Below are 5,172 nucleotides of genomic sequence, written 5' to 3'. Positions count from 1 at the left end.
AGCCGAACCAGTGAACCCTCGTACTCCTTTCCGCGTGGGCATCCACTGCCGCGTCTTCCCCGGCTCCGCGTCGTCCCCTTCCTAGGCCTCGCCGTCGTCCACTGCCTTGGTCCTCTCGGCGCGGCGTGGTCAATGTGGTCAACGACCGACTTCTATCGAAAGAGTACTGTACGTGGAGAGGCTGACAGCTGGGTCCACGGCCGCAGCTGGGTCCACGGCCACAGCCAGTATTTTTGTGATTTGCCAACTAAGTCGCTTTGTCAGGCCTGTTGGGCTGCAAATCTTTCAAGACGAGGAGAGCTTCATTCGGCTGGCCGAGAAAATGGCCTATCAGTAATGAGAAATGGGCTGTACATTTTTAAAACACATCAAACCGGCAATTAGTTTCAAATTTCTTTTTTTCATTTCGAGATTTTAAATTGCATTGATTTTTATGTGTGGACAATTGTTGGATTTTATATTGATATACATTTATTTTTAAAATCAGTTTGAATGTGACTCGAAATTTCGGGACTAAAAACAGTTCGGACCGCACCAAAATATGCAAAATTTCGAATAATTTTTTAACCGTGGCCACAATATGGGCTGTAATGCTAACAAAAAGAATATGGGCTCCAAAAAAAACCTTAAGAATTAGCAAATGGGCTATAAATTATTAGAAATAATGGCAGATGGGCTGTATGATGTTTTCCACAGATTTGAGGCTTTCCTAAAAAAAGGTTGACGCACAAGCAGTGACTATTGGATGTCCATCCAACGGCCGTCATGCTTCTTCAGTCTCTGCTCTTCCTACTCCAGCCGCTCAAACAAGCGCCAGCGGGACTGCCTGCTCTCTCCTCCCCGCGGCCGGCTGTGCTGCCGCGCAGGCCTCACCACCCCACCGTACTCCCATCGTTGGCCTAGCCATCCCTCTACTCACCCACACCTGCTGTTATTCTCCGGTGACGACAGACGAACCAGTAAACCCTCGTACAGTCGTACTCCCCTCCGCGTGGGAAACAACTGCCGAGTCTTCCCTGCCTCCGTGTCGTTCCCTTCCTAGGCCTCGCCGTCGTCCACCGCCCTGGTGCTCTCGGCGCGGCCTGGTCAACGTGGTCAACGACCGACATGCATCTGAAGTGGACTGTACGTGGAGAGGCTGACAGCTGGGTCCACGGCCGCACACAAGGAAATGCCTCCTTATTACGCGCAAAATAATGATTCCTCCACCTAACATCTGGGACCCACCGAAAGGGCCTCTGTATTTCACGAAAAAAATGTTACCGTCGCTGACAGCTTGGACACACCAGCTATATCTTCGCACGCAAGGAAGTGCCTCCTTATTACGCACAAAAAAATGAATACCCCCTGCTAGCTGGGACCCAGTATAGTGGCAGGCTGACTTGTGGGCCTACTAAGTTGACGGGGACGGAGGGCTTTGTCAACTTAGTTAATATGCATGATTCTAGCTCCAGTGACCGTACGATGTCCATCCAACGGCCGTAGTGCTTCTTCAACCTCTGGTCTTCTTGCTCCAGCCGCCCAAACCAGCGCCGGTCGTGCCTCCTGCTCCTGCCTCCCGTGGCCGGCTGCAATGCGGCGGAGGCCTCACCGCCCCCTACAACTCCCACCACTGGCCATGCCATCCCTCTACTCACCCAGACCCCCTGTCATTCTGCGGCGACGGCAGCCTCACACCGCAGTGAACCAGTGAACCCTCGTACTCCTCTCCGCGTGGGCATCCACTGACGCGTCTTCCCCGGCTCCGCGTCGTCCCCTTCCTAGGCCTCGCCGTCGTCCACCGCTCTGGTGCTCTCGGCGCGGCGTGGTCAACATGGTCAAGGAACGACTTCCATCGGAAGAGTACTGTACGTGGAGAGGCTGACAGCTGGGTCCACGGCAGCCGCAAGGAAGTGCCTCCTTATTACGCGGAAAATAATTATTCCTCCACCTGACAACAGGGACCCACCGGACGGGCCACCGTATTTGGCAAAAAAATGTTTCCCCCCTGACTGCTGGGACCCACCGGACGGGCCAACGTATTTCGCGAAAAAAACGTCCCCCCCGTTGTCAGCTCGGACCGACCAGAGGTGCCTCCTTATTACGCACAAAAAAATGAATACTCCCCATGCTAGTTGGGACCCACCTTGGTGGGAGGCGGACTTGTTGGCCTACTAAGTTGACGGGGATGGAGTGCTTTGTCAACTTAGTCAATATGAACGATTCTAGCTCCAGTGACCGTACGATGTCCATCCAACGGCCGTAGTGCTTCTTCAACCTCTGGTCTTCTTGCTCCAGCTGCCCAAAGCAGCGCCGGTCGTGCTGCATGCTCCTGCCTCCCGTGGTCGGCTGTGCTGCCGCGGAGGCCTCACCGCCCCCTACTATTCCCACCACTGGCCATGCCCCGCGGCGACGGCAGCCTCACACCGCAGCCGAACCAGTGAACCCTCGTACTCCTCTCCGCGCAAGCTTCCACTGCCGCGTCTTCCCCGGCTCCGCATCGTCCCCTTCCTAGGCCTCGCCGTCGTCCACCGCCCTGGTGCTCTCGGCACGGCGTGGTCAACGTGGTCAAGGAACGGCTTCCATCGGACGTGGACTGTACGTCGAGAGGCTGACAGCTGGGTCCACGGCCGCAGCAAGGAAGTGCCTCCTTATTACGCGCAAAATAATTATTCCGCCACCTGACAGTGGGGACCCACCGGACGGGCCACCGTATTTCGTGAAAAAACATTTCCCCCTGACTGCTGGGACCCACCAGCTACATCTTCGCATGCAAGGAAGTGCGTCCGGGCAAAAAAAATGATTCGCCCCCCTGACTGCTGGGACCCATCAGCTACATCTTCGCACGCAAGGAAGTGCCTGACAGTCGGGACCCACCTGGTCGAAGCGTATGTAGCGTTGTCATTCTGGTGCGAACGTGTACGTACATACTGGTCGATGTAGAGGCGCGCACGTGTCGTAGTAGAGGCGTGCATGTAGCATGTACACGTACGTACATCGGCCAATGTGCAAGAAAGAAAATACGGCCACGTACGTACATACGGGCAGGGTCTCGAATGCCTACTCACGCATACGTACGGCCAGGGCTCGTGTACATGGATGGGTCGGAACAGAGAAACTGCGTCGTTGTCGTGTTCATGGGGAGCCAACCGGCTGGGTCGGAATGGAATGCGTCGTCGTGTTCATCGGGAGGGCTTGGACGGAACAGCCGATGGAAACGAGGCCTGGCATACCGCAGACCGGAGGAAACGGCCTTGTGTTCGACCGGCCACGTTCGAAACGGGATCCTGTTCATCGGGAGGGGTCTGGCGTACCGCAAAACGGAGGAAACGGACCTCCTACGGTCGAAACGGGGGTCCTGTTGATCGGGAGGGGTGTGGCGGACCGCAAAACGGAGGAAATGGACTTGTGTTGGAGCGCTATGGTCGAAACGGGGGTCCCGTTCATCGGGAGGGGTGTGGCGTATCGCAAAACGGGACTCCACGGGATACTATTCATCTCCACCGTCGACCCCCTCTAGCCTCCACGGGCTACTGTTCATCCACCGTCGACCTCCTGCAGCCTCCACCTACGACTGTTCATCCACGGGCTCCTGTTCATCCAGCCTCCACCGCGCGCTACTCCACCGGCTACTGTTCAACCAGCCCTCTCCACGGGCTCCTGTTCAACCACCCCTCCACGGGCTACTGTTCATCCAGCCCTCCACCGTCTACTGTTCATCCTGCCCTCCACGGGGTGGTCCTGTTCATCCTGCCCTCCACGGGGTCCTGTTCATCCAGCCCCAACCGGCTCGAACGATCGGGGTCCTGTTCATCTAGAGGCAATGCCACGGGGTCCTGTTCATCCACCTCCACCGGGAACTGTTCATCCAAACCCCCCCAGCAACACTCACTGTTCATCCAGAGGCAGCATCGATTGGCTTCAGTTAGCAGCAGTAGCGAAGGAATCGCTCGATTGGGTTCAGTAACGCGTAGCCTGTAGTGCAATCGCTCGGGTTCAGTTCGAGCCCAACGCCTCGCTCGGGTTCAGTTAGAGCCCAACGCCTCGCACCCCACGCGCGTGCGTGTACGAGAGAAACGCGCATCGCTCAGCCCCGACCACCCACCCTAACCGGGAACACCCCGATATTTTCCTCGCCCTCGCTTCTACCACGGTTTTTTCCGTCATGGACGGCCCAAAGAATGTCATGCAGCTGCGTCTCCGGCCCGCCCAGGACGAAAAGCCCATTTTGTGTCATGATTTTTTGTCATAGAAGTAGGACCCCACCACATCTATGATGATACCGGGTTTTGTCACAATTATCGTCATAGAAGTGTCATAAGTATGACAGAAAAGTATGACAGAAAAAAATTTCGTTCGGCCCAAAATGTCACGGATGTGTCTTTTTTTTTTGTAGTGGGGGGAGGCCGAATTGGGGAGGACCCCAAGTAGGATTCCTCCTACTTGGGGCACACCCTTGCTGCTCCCCTCCCCCTCCCACCTATATATATGTGGGGAGGGGGCGCCTAGAACACACAACATCAATTGTTAGGCGCGTGCGGCGCCCCCTTCCACAGTTTACACCCCGGTCATATTCTCGTGGTGCTTAGGCGAAGCCCTGCGCGGATCACTTCACCATCACCATCACCACGCCATCGTGTTGATGGAACTCATCTACTTCCTCGACACCTTGCTGGATCAAGAAGGCGAGGGACGTCATCGCGCTGAACGTGTGCAGAACTCGGAGGTGCCGTACGTTCGATGCTTGATCGGTCGGAGCTAGAAGAAGTTCCACTGCACCAACCGCATTGTCAAACGCTTCTGTAACACCCCGGATGTAACTTTCCATATTTGTAACTCCAACTCTTGCCATTTTCGGCTATGTGTTATGATATTTCCTTCGTGGTCGGGTTTTGTTTTTCGTTTTGCTTTTTGTTCATGTCATGCATCTCATATCATGTCATCATGTGCATCTCATTTGCATACGTGTTCGTCTCATGCATCCGAGCATTTTCCCTGTTGTCCGTTTTGCAATCCGGCACTACCACATGCACCGGCGCACCCTTCTTGTTTCTTTTCATGAGCGGGTGTTGAACGTTCTTGGAATGGACCGAGGCTTGCCAAGTGGCCTTGGTATACCACCGGTAGACCACCTGTCAAGTTTCGTTCCATTTGGAGGTCGTTTGATGCTCCAACGGTTAACCGGGTAACCGC

The sequence above is a fragment of the Aegilops tauschii genome, chromosome 7 (assembly GCF_002575655.3).
Source record: "Aegilops tauschii subsp. strangulata cultivar AL8/78 chromosome 7, Aet v6.0, whole genome shotgun sequence".
NCBI lineage: Eukaryota > Viridiplantae > Streptophyta > Magnoliopsida > Poales > Poaceae > Aegilops > Aegilops tauschii.
Note: the sequence above shows the minus strand (reverse complement) of the source record.